Source organism: Serinus canaria, chromosome 1A (genome assembly GCF_022539315.1).
Source record: "Serinus canaria isolate serCan28SL12 chromosome 1A, serCan2020, whole genome shotgun sequence".
Lineage (NCBI taxonomy): Eukaryota > Metazoa > Chordata > Aves > Passeriformes > Fringillidae > Serinus > Serinus canaria.
This window is the reverse complement of record NC_066314.1, coordinates 39,513,217-39,525,896: the sequence shown is the minus strand read 5'-3', so window position 1 is coordinate 39,525,896 and position 12,680 is coordinate 39,513,217.

Genomic DNA, 12,680 nt, shown 5'->3' with positions numbered 1-12,680 from the left:
ATATGAAAATGACAGTCAGAAGTGGATAAACAAAAGGCTCTTTTTTCTGCCTTTCATAGAGAATAAACATTTATCACATCCTATTGCTATCTCATATTCTGAAGAAAATGGAAGAAAAAACTGTCATTGCCATAGCTCCTTTTCAGCACTGGAGTTCTACCTTCTCACGGAGACAATCATCATTCATGCTAGTGGACAGAGGAATCAGCTGATCTGAAAAAACAGCTCATAAATCATTTTTGCATCTTCCTTCAACCTTACTCAGGTAGGTAGCAAATAGCCTGGATCTCCACAAGCTTCTAGAAGAATCAGAGTGGTCAGAAAGAAATTATCTAGCTGTCTTGTACCAACAGCAGTTTTCCTTTTGAGCAGCAAAGCATGTGATAAGAGTAAACCTGAATAAAAGAGGCTTCCCTGTATAGACATCTGCTTTCCTTAAGTACTTGGATTTTAATGCAAATTTTTGCCTTAGATTTAAGGCTATACACTGCTGTTACCCAGTAAATGCATTATTGTCATTGCTGAGAACAGGCCACAGGCTCTGTAAGAGTTATACAAGGCCTCAGGGCTAGGACTTGTCTTAACTTTGCAATTTAAATGTGACAAATTGGTGGATAATGCAGCCATCCTGCCTACAATTTTACATGGCAATTGTGTGAGGCCCTCCCAGGAATGCTTTTTTTGAGGTACCAGGCTACAGCCACTGACAGAACATGTTCTTACTGTATTATCAAGAATAATACTTAAAGTACCTCAACTCTGAGCAGCCTAGGATGTCACAATTTAATGTAACAAATCAGTGGAGAATGTAGGCAGTATGGACTCTGGTTTGGGTATAATACCCTGAAGAAGATTAAGGGCCAGTTTCATTATCTTATTCCAAAACTTTCTAATATTGTCTGTCTACTACCATATTCTCATAAATCCAGGTACAAACTAGAGTCCTGACACACCTTCAGATTGCATAACAATTAGAAAATTTTTCTAATAATTACAAAATTTCTATAGGAGGACCTGGTAGTTTTCAAGCCAAGGAGGGCAGAGAAGATCTGGTGGTGACGACCAGAGCTGGCCACAGCCCAGACAGTCAGAGAGGTCTGAAGCAATGATGGAGGTCCCAGGTGAAGTCAGGGAGTCTGTCCAGAAAAGATGGATCTATCAGGCCAGAGAAGTTATGTGGGAGCAAAACTGGTCTTGAGCATCAGCAGCCAAGCCCTTAGGAGGGTGTTACACTTGTCTGCTTGAGGCAACCCCACAAAGATCATCCTTCAAGGTCTGCAGTGATGGCAAACATAATTTTCTCTGTTTTCCCATGGATCTCTCACTTCTTTCATTACTGAGACTCTCCAGCTACACAGTTACAAAAGAATCATTACAGGAAATGTGTCATTAATTAGCACAATTGCCCTGCCTGTACAAATGGATATGGAAGCATTGATTTCAATGAACACCTTTGACAGCAAAAGGTAAGTGAAACACCCTGGAAATGTTAGTGACAATTCAGTATACAGACAGCATATACTGTCACAGAGACTATAGCAGTAACAACCTCTTGGCATCTAACTTGTAAGTAATAAGTAATTTTTCTTACTCTACAGCAGAACTAATGGCTATGGAGTATTCATCAAAAAGCTGCAATATTGGGAAATCCCTATATTGGTTAAATCCCCAAATATTAATTTTTATCCCAAGCTCATACAAAGAACCAGAGCCAACAAAATTTGGCAGAAAAGTATACAGTATATTTAAAATTCTTGTTGGTTCCCATAATTGCAGAAATATGCACAAATGATAAATTGGACATGCTTGGTAAGAAAAGTGAAATTCTATGTTCCAGAACTTGAAAGTATCTAGCTTGAGTATTGGTAGAAATAAATATGAAAGGGACTGATTTAATTTAAACAAGTTTTATCAGACTTGATCTGTTTGAGCATGGATTTGCATGTATGAAATTAGAGAGTAAAAATCAGTGTCTGCACACAAAAACTGAGGGAAAGCCTGGGAGAAGTAATCTCAGTTGTGTATTTATTGTTGATTAAATAAGAAAAAATAAAATTATGTAATGAAATAGTCTTTAAGAGCAGTTCTTGTGCTAATTTCAAGGGGTTTGAAAATTACATTGCTTACTAAATATTTTAAAGGCTTCCGTGCTCAGGAAAAATGGGACCTTTTGATAACATCTTTTTAGCTCGTTTGAAATCAAGATTCTATTTAAAGTCCTCAAGTAATATTGCAAAAAGTTGATTCAACTTTCCCTGAGATCTAAGCCCATTTTAAATTCATTTAAAAATGCTCTTGATAACAAACTTCAAAATCATCCACATAAAGTCGCAAAATTTCATGACTCTTCAGCAACACAGGATGCTAAATTTATAAATGGGGTTTGTGAAACTGAAATTTGAAGTGTTGAGGAAAGTTCACCATGTCTTTTGTCTTCAGCATTTAAAGATGACTGGGCTACCCATCACATGTATAAGCCTGGACAACAACTGCAGCACACAGTTTCATTCATCAGTCAAATCAGGCCTTTCAAGCAACAGAAGGTCTCTCTGCCCTCTGCAGAATGCTAGTGCAAGCCTGTTGCATGAGGAAATGAAGACTTCTTACATCTGAAAAATGAGAGACATCTGGAGTCACTGAATTTTATTATTTTGCCCCTCCTTGGAAGAACTTGGAAAAAAAATTACATTTAACTCTGTCTCTCATGAATCTTTTATAATCTATTAATATTTAGCAAAAGTTACAGAGCAGCACACACAAAGAAAAGCAAGGGGAAAAAGTAAAAAGAAAACACAAAAGGGAAAAGCAATTTAGAAAGTATTTAGAATACTGTGCTCAGTAGCCTAAAGGAAAATCAAAGAAACAAGCAGAAAATATCCATATTATTTGTTTTAATGATGTCAAGAGAAAATATCATAACTCTCTAATTTAAACCCTGAGGAACAAGACAAACTTTAAAAATAATAAATTTTTTAAAGGGTTTAGAGCTTTCTTTCTATTTTAATGTATTCCAGACAGAGTGAAAAACAGTCTGTATTGAATGAGATTAAAGAGATGCCACCGGAGAGCAGTTGTCTTTTCTGTGCCTTTTGTCATCTGATGACCCTTTGATTGAAGTTCTTTTATATTCGAACATGAATTACAGACTGAAAATGCAGATAAAATAAAAGTTTCCAGTGTCATCTCCTCACATGAAATTTCTCAACAGACTCAAATGCATAATTTATATAAAGAACAATATCCAGTATTTTTACAGGAGAAGTAATAGGTTGGTGGATTTTGGAACATATTTGTAGTCACAAGGGTTTCTTGTTCCAATACCTCTGAATCTGTATGTTTAGGGGTATTTCTATTTTCCAGGAAAGCCCTGAATCTTACTTCATTTTATGCAAGTCTGGATTTTCCTTTTTTATCTCACTGCCTTCCAACACCAATACTTTCCACAGTTTTATTCAGCCTTCCCAGTCTTAACATAAGGATAAGGCTTATCCTTACAGTTATGAATAGCATTATGGTGATGCAAAAAATCCCCCCTCCTCTGGCAAGATCCCAAAACTCAGCCTCCACTGCAACAATGCACAATTCAGTCTAAATTATCCTCCCAACCCAGAGTTAGCCTTTTCTTCCCCATTTTTTATTTTTTTTAAACAGATGTAACATTGAGACATCACACCTCCCCTTACTTTTTTATGACTGACGGGGAAAACATTCCACCTGAAAGCCTTGGATACACAAATCATCAGACTATTTCACCCAGCTTTCTACCCTTGAACTCGGCCTCCTGTTTCCATCCAATCGTCCAGAATTTACAGGCTTTGGGCAGCTCAACCAAATCAGTCCCCAGGCTGCTCTGAAACCAGCCAAGCTCCAGGAATCCCACCTACATATTTAAGGTTTCATACAACAAAGGGGGAAAGGAGGGCAAAGCTGAGCTGACAGGTTAGCAAGGCTTCCCATTATGATTCCTCCGGGGAAGAAAAATAACACTCTAATGATTTAAACAGCTTGATGTGTGTTGTCAAGCCCATAAGTCAGCACCAAAGAATTATATGTATATACCCTATAGCAGCTAAAAATGCATTTGCCATAAAGCAATACTGTGTTATTCACCTAATATGCTCCACAAATCCAGCCCGGGCCCTTTAGTAGGTGACCAATTTAAATAAGGTAAACCTCTGGAGACTGGTTATTACCATATATTGTAACTTGCAGAACAGTTCTATACTAATGATCTGCCTGAGAAAAATGTCCTTTGCATATACCCATTTTTTTCTTATCTCAGAAACCTAATTTCCACGATATCAAGCTATTTTAAAATGCAGTTAATTTTCACTGAAAACAAATGCTTCTAATTTAAGGAGTCTCCACAGTCTTAAACCTGCGATGAATTGGAATAAAATGCTTATCATCTCAGAGAAAAGTGGCAATCAAAAAGGCATTGTTTTAATTACAAACCAAAAGCAATCCAATATATGCATATTGGATTGAGTTTTCTTAACGTCATCAGGGAAATTATTAATCTGCTGGCAAAGATAACTTCACTGTATCTGCCTCCACCTGTTGTTGTTCAACCCCAGCTGGCAACTAAGCAACATTTGTGTGGAATTAAGATGAGTTTAATAATTGAAAAAACTCCAAAATATTTTAATAATGGGAGAGAGAGGGAGAGAGACTGGTGATGCACAGTACAACAGCTTACCACCCACTAACTCAGCCAACTGGCCCTTGCCAAACAGCTTCTCCAATTTATATAATGAGAGTGGTGATTTTTGGTCTGGAAAATCCCTTTGTTCAGCTCAGGTCAGCTGTCCTGGCCATGCTCCCTCTCAGTTTCTTGTGCACCTTCTCACTGGCAAAACATGAGAAACTGAAAAGTTCTTGACCTAGAGTAGGCACTACTTAGCAACAACAAAAGCATCACTGTGTTATCAACATGATTCTTGACTAATTTCAAAACACAACACTGTACCAGGTACAAGGAAGTAGGAAGAAAATATTAGGTACTAGGAAGAGAATTAGCTTTATCCCAGGCAAAACAAGGGCACTATCTGAAGCTAGCACTTCTGTTCTCTCTGATGCACAAGATATTTTAAGGAGACAGGAAATTGATCCTCCCCCCTATTTCAAGGAGATCTGACATAAATAGTTTCCCAGACTTGGGAATGCAGAGGTCTGTGTTGGTGGCTCCCAGTGGGGTGCATCCATGCCATTACACTGCACTCCAGTAAGCCACAGCCACCCCTCACTGCTGCTGCCTGCTGGAGGCACCTACCATGTCAATGGGATATTTGTTTTCTAGGTGTGTTGCCACCCAACACCTGCTCTGGTGCAATTCTCCAACAGTCAGGTGTTTTCCCCTGCCAATGCCCTTGGAATCTGCTCAGGATTTGCTGTAAAGGCCAGCTGAATTTGGCTCTGGTTTGAACAGGACTATTCTTTAACCTCAAGTGAAGCGTCATGTCAGGAGAGGACCTGAGCCAAGGTTTGGGTTTGGCCCTAATTTTTCAGCCCTTCTGACACCAAATTTGAGCTAGCAGGAGATGAAAATCAGTAACAGTGCTTTCCATGTAACTGATTATTATTGCTGTCACTTGGCCAAGCAGAGAAGTTGAGGGTCACTACATTTTAATACAGGCTCTCTTAACTTTCAGTATTATTAAGACCTCGTGAGTCACCCAAGGTAGTTATTCCAAGTGAGGGGGAAAGTAAGGTAGATAATGGAGCCTACAGGCATGGAAGAGATTTTATTATTCCTGGGAGACACTATACAGAAATGTCAGACAGGACACCTACTGAAAACTGCTGTAAAGAGTGTCTTTATATAGAAGCAAGTAATGCTCAAAATAAATTCATTAAACTAACATTTATTTTAGTACAAGTCAGAGAAATTGGTAAGATGGAAGATTCTTATCTGACATTTACTCTGGTCTTTATTTCTCTGAAGATTGAACTGAATGAAAAGTAATTACACTTTGCTTTTACTTTTGGAATCCTGAAACACTCTAAAAGTACTATTCAGCTGAACTTAGGTGAGATGAAGTGCAACCCTTCTGGTAACTACCCTATACCAGAAGCTCCCACTACTTCCATGACCTAATTTTTCCAGCCTATTTCCCTTCCTTCCTTATGAAAGCTCTTCCCTACAACTTCAGTACAGTTGATTTTGTCTTTTCAGTATAAGAAAAAGGTGTCCTTGCCTAGAAACAAACTCAGGTTCCAGTGGTGGAAAGCAAGCCTGCTTTTGAAAGGCAAGAAGTAGTACTTAAAACACTCATTAGATTCCTCAGTTTCAAAGTCAAAAAAGTTCAATAAATAGTGTAGTATTAACATTTCTAAAAATCAAAGGTCAGAATCACCATGTTGAGACATAGCTTTCAACTCTTTTGAAAGTGTGACTATATTTGCATATCTAGCAGAAACTAAATTTAAGGACATTATTAGAAACACAGTTGTCAGGTCAAGAGGTTATTTATTCAAAAAAAGAAAAATAGTCTGTTAGGTTTATCAGCAGAAATCTGAGGAAAACTGTCATAAATATGGACAAAGGCCCAAGATACTTCTGGTAATCATTTGGTCTGATCTTTTCTAGTCAGTGTTTCCTCTACCTCTGATCTGAAAGTTAGTATTTAGAAAGCAAATTTGATTTTTTTTTTAATTTTTTTTAAACTTATTTTGTAGGAAATCCCTTTAACAGAATAGATATGACAGAGATTTTTGAGGTTATGGTCATCAAATTCATTTTCCTGTTAATCAGAGACATCTAATTTCCTCTCTACTGTTGATCTATCCAGGCACAAAATGAAGTTCCAAGAAAGTCCCACTTCATCACATTTCATTACAAATCAGGTTTGTGTTCCTAAATTTTATAGGAGAAAATATTAGTCACACAGGTCCTTGGGACTGATTGCTTAATATATTCAAGCTTGAGGATTGTACTTGAGCCAGTCCTGAACAACGTGGCAGGACCATTATTTAAAGACATGAACTGTGTCTCCAAAGTCCTGTCTTTACATTTCAGGTCCAGTTTACTTTTTACTCATCTAAAAGTTGATCATCTGTCAGGCAGGTTACCAGACTGCTTGTAAAACTCTTTCTCCCTTTTTTTTCTTCTTTTTCTTTTCTGTGAACGGTCTCTGCAGGTTTAACAGAATCACAGAATCATCAAGCTGGAAAAAAGCACCAGGATAATCTATTCCAACTTCAACCTAGAACCACCAAAATCACTCCTAAACCATATACCCAAGTGCCATATAGTCTGAAATTGAATCAGGTTCTCTGCATCTGATGCCCATTTAAATATCATTTAATCTTTGACAAAGTAAAAGGAAAAAACAGTGCAAGTGAATATCTTATAAACACCATGGCATAAGAAAAGGTATCATCAAACCTCTTTCCCCAGGACAGATTTTTACAGTGTTAGGTTCTTTGCTTTAAATAAAAAATAGACTGCAGCAGGCAGAAGTCAAACACAACTGGGAAGTGTCAGTGTCAACGCCTTTCTTTCATTTTAGTGATAACACAAAAATGTTTGACAATTTTTTTAAATCTAGTTAAAGACTAGCAATGACTAATATACAAGTTCCTCCAATGCATTTTTTTAACAAAATAGATTTTAGCAATAAGAGTATATCTTTATGGCCTCCATCAAGTTACGTATTTTTATACTGAGGACAATATTGTATCATAGACTTGTTATAGAAAAACATCAGGAAGTAAACATACATAGCTGCTTGTTCTTATGGCAAACATTATAATTAACAATTAAAACAATTATGAGCTGAGTCATTCCATGAAGCTGTTCACACTTATCAAAAATACTGGTTTAGATTGTGGCAGATTCTGAGAAAATACAATTTCTTCACATTTCTTCTAATTGTTTTTAAGGTAGGCATTTCAAAGGGAAATGCTAGAAACAGAGTCTCATTAAATGAAAAGAGAATTTTTGAAAAAAATACAATACAAGTGAGTTCCATTAGATCACAGTGTTAAGGAAGAAATAAAACAGAAGTAGTAATGGCAAAAAACCCAAAAGTACTTGTGTCAAAAAGCACAATCACTCTCCCTTTGGAACTGAAATACTTTAAAATGAGTCAATTTTTTAAAGATGGAAGCCAATTGATTTTTGAGGAAAGACACCATCATTTATAAAGTTGGGGGGTATTACATCTTCATGTAGTATTGGACAAAATTATGTAAAAAAAATGAAAAATGAATTTTTGCAAAAGTAAAAATAGAAGTGGTGTTTTAACCAAAGTCTGGAGAGCTGTACAAATGGACAATTTCTATCCACCTCTGGACTAAGCTGTAGTAAGTTCAGCTAAGAACCTGAACGTAGGAAGGAGCTCACCATACCTGCACTCAGATCAGAACTCTGAAGGGCTTTAAGTCTGCTACATACATTTTTTGCATCAGATGCTCAAAAAAGACAAATGCATCGAGTTTTGGGGTTTTTTTACTTCTATCATCAAAGGTGCCTTTGTGTTTGCATCTACCTCATAAGGAGAGTACACTGCTCTTAGCTGGAGCACTTCCACTTACATCTTAGTCTGACTCAAAAGATGGGAATAGAAGACATCACATAAACTGAGAAATGCTCTTTACCAATCAACAAATTACAGGGAAAAATGAAAGCTATCAAAGATCTGCTGAGATGTGATTTAACTTAGAGTGGCAGTAATTTAATATATTTAATTTTGTAAACAGGAATATGGAAAAGCTATCATGCTGCAACCCATTTGGTTTATGAAAATATTAAAAGGAAATAAATGTATAGAATGGAATATTGTATAGAAATAAAAACTTGAAAACAATTTTGGAAAAAATAAAAAATATACTTCTTGTGATAGTAAGTTCAATAAACAGCATTAATATATATTTATTTTAAAAATGTTACCATTAATTTTACAATAAAACACGTAAACAAAAGCTGAGAATTATTCAGGAGTCTGTGGATAAGCAAAAGGTTTTTTAAAGAACTGAATAAGGCATAATTTGGCAAACAAAATGTTATACGTCTATAAAGGTTCACAGGTTTTTTTCCAAATTCCTCTTTAATAATGCCAGAACAGACTTCAAAGTTCAAGAGAAGGCAGCAATGGCTGATAGTTTTACAGAGGTGTTGCTTAACCTGACTGAGAAGGCTTTGCTTTGGGCTGGGGGGCTGTGCTGGCATGTGCAGAGGGAAAAAATGAAGCTGAGGTGGTGGGGGAACACAGAGCATTGTCTTGTGTGTGGTGTGTTAGGTGCCTGCCTCAATTCATCTGCTGTACACTATTTTGTCTCAGCACACAAGCTGAAGTACTAAAAAGCATGATAGGAAGGGCAAGAAGGAACCTGATAGCGGAATAAATATTGAGTTCTTGTTCCTCAGTTTCTGATCAACATGTTTCTAGAAAGATTGTAGACTAATTTTGCAAAGGCCAGAGAAAAGATGGGACAAAATGAATTGGTCAAGGGCTCCACCAGGAAAAAATAAAGGGGGAGAAAAATGGTGGCTTATCAGAAAAAGAGGCTAGCAAAATTTCCTTAAGATCCTTTTAGGACAGACAGCTGTGCTGATTTAAACTCTGAGCAGGTGACAAGCTGCAGGCCATTGTAATAGCATGTACCCTGACTGCTGCCTGCAATTGCTAGGTGAATAGAAAATAGGCCTGTTTGTTCCCAGCTTAGTAACAGATGCTTGAAAGGTAGGGCCTGACAAGCCTTAATTGCTGTTTTGCCTTCATGTTGATAGGGAGGGAAGAGGTAGGGAGCATCATTTTAGTGTCTGGTCTAAAATTTAAAGGAAATTTTTCTGGCAGATGGTTCTATCTGAGGGGCACATATTTGACCAGTAGCAAGTTCAGGCTGTGGAAAGGGGGAATAAGGGCCTCTTCTGAATCTCTAAAAGGATGGTAGAGATTGGAATTTTGTGATCTTTGTGGAACTAACCAGTAGACTTTTCATCTGGGTAAAGGCAAGCAACAGTCTGTCACTGGGAAGAACATTTACAACAAAACAGAGGTGGGGAATCACATTCTGCAATTATTGAGGTTTCACTAGAGAATTGTTCCAAGACATATTCTGCCATGTAGAATTTTTGTCAAAAGAGGCATCTATTAGAGGACTATTTCCTCCTTTTAAGAAAAATTACATATCGTGTTGAACCTTTGACAAATTTAAAAGATGTACAATCTTTGTGAATGTCTAGGACTCTTTGAACATATGGAGCAGTTCATCTTGTGCTGGAAACAGCTGAGCTGATTTTGGTTTTGCTGTGAATCATAACCAATTACATTCTCCTCAATGGCTGATAACACTGGTAAGCAGATATTTGTATGATCTTTTTAAGAAGTAGTTGCATTTGCACACCTGCAAAAAATAAAATCCTGACTGGCAGAGGATGAAATCAGCATGAAGGAGAAGCTGAGGCAAATGTCAGCAGAGAACTGCTGAGGAACATCCTGTTGCTGCCCTTGCTGTGAACTAGAGACTGATGTCTTTAGGTGGTCTGTTTAGATGGACCAGGCAGTAATTTTTTCCTACTGTGCTTGAGTCAAAGAAGGTGAAGATTAACTTCTATTCTTAACATTGTTCTATAAAAATGAATTAAGTGTTTGGCAGTTTAATGATGAAAGAGGCTTTTGCAATATTAACACACTAATCTCACTCTTTCTAATGCTGGTGATATTTCAGTTCTGTTTTCAATTCACCAAAACTATGAGTAGAAAAAAATGGACTGTTTGGGTTTTCTACTAAAACCAAGAAATTTGCAGAAAGGGGAAAGAGGAGAGGAAGACTGAAACGGAGAATTTCAGACTGAAATTTTCAGGGTGCTGATCAAACAAATGCAAAAAAACTACGGGAAATTTCAGGGCATCTTTGGATTATTTCAGGGATGTTTAAACATCTTGTCTTCTTTTATTTTCTACTATCCACAAGTAAATCTGAAATATATAAATGGTTAATCAAAATTAAAACATTATTTCAGTCTTTGAATGCTGCATAAATGCTTCTATGCTTCAAAAACGAGATATTTCAATGTAAAAAGAAATAAAATGTTTTGTTCCTTAAAAAAACTTCTATTTTACTTGTTTTGCTGATTTAAAACAAGCACACAAACAGACACTGAATCTCTGCCTTAATTCAGTCTCCAGTTACATCATTTTCCTTCTGTGCCATAGAGAAATTGTTCCACTCTAAATGCAAGAGTTATTTTGATTGTCTTTCATGCTTCACTCCCCCTCTCTGAGGCATGCCTATATTCATGGTTGTCACTTCTAGCCTTGGCTTGCACTGTGTAATGAGGAGTGGACTACACTATAGCAGAAGCCTGAAAAGGGCAGAAATGTAAATTAGATTGGCAGGTTTGCACCCTCTGAAGAGATGTGATGTACAGTCTTCTCCTGCACAGTAGGGAGGTAGTGTTTGCTTTGTAGCATCTTCACAGCTTTTCTTCTATGTAGGGGTGGCATTCATTCTGAGCAATCCTCCTGAATTTGTTGTGGCTGTCTCTGTGTACAAATGTCTAAGCTCCTTCTTTTTTCCTAAAGGGAGGAGTCCAGGACATTCTAGCTATCAACTCTGACCACGTAGATTTTCTAAATTTATAGTTATTCTGCCCTTTTCTCAATAATCTATTCAACTCACTGATCATCCTAACAGCTGCAACCAGTGCCAGCACAAAAGACAAACATTTTAATTTTTCCAAGGCCAGTAACAGAGAGTGCAGGGTGTCCAAATCCAGTATGCTTATGTGAATCCAAATGAGAGCCATCTGTAGACATAGAGCAGGATGTCTGCTATCCTCTAAGTACTGAAGCCCATATGAGGTTAATTGTTTTTCAGTTCAAAAATACCACTTTTCTATGTGCATTATTATTTGGTTTGAAGATAGATGAAAAGAAGGAAACAACAGGCTGTGCAGAACAAAACAGTTTAGTTAGGAAACAGGCATCAGAAAAGTGGGATATATGCCATGCTGCAAAGGTCATTTACCAACAGGGAATTTGAAAAATTACATGAGCATGTCTTTAGTACATATGAATCTTGAAAGGAACAATAGCATGTAAGACATCCTGAGGTGGGGGTAGAGCAAAAATCCCTCCCCCTTCATCTAGGGGTACAGCACTTAGCCAAACCAAATACTCAGAATGCCAATTCCTGTGCCACTACATCCTACCAAGCTCTGACTTTGGAGTGGTTTACCTCTCTGTCTGTCTGCCTCAGTGTTCATAAACTGAATCATTGAACCAAATTGATTTTTTTTTCCAACTTGTGGTAAAACAGTGGGTTTATTATTAATTCTGTTACTTCCTGTGTATACTACCAGTTTGAACAGCATTCTCTGTACCCTCCCTCAGCCTTTCTACAAGCAGAGAAAAGGAAAGATTGTAGTTGAAGGAAAAAGGTCTCAGATCTTTCCTTGGGAAAACTCACTTATTTTCTTCAACTATGTTTTGTGAGTTGTTAGTTTTCATTTTGCCATTACCTTAGCTTAAAATAATTTCTACATTGCTCTTTCTCTATCATTATCAATATTCTGACATTTCAGGTTTCTCTGCACTATCCAGATATGTCTGAACTCATAAGTAACAAGAATACAATTAATACAGTTAAAATCTTATGGTTGTCTCTTGGCAACCTACAGGAAATTTGGGAGGAAAGCAGAAGCAAAGGCTGCAAGAAGAAAGGGCTTGAAA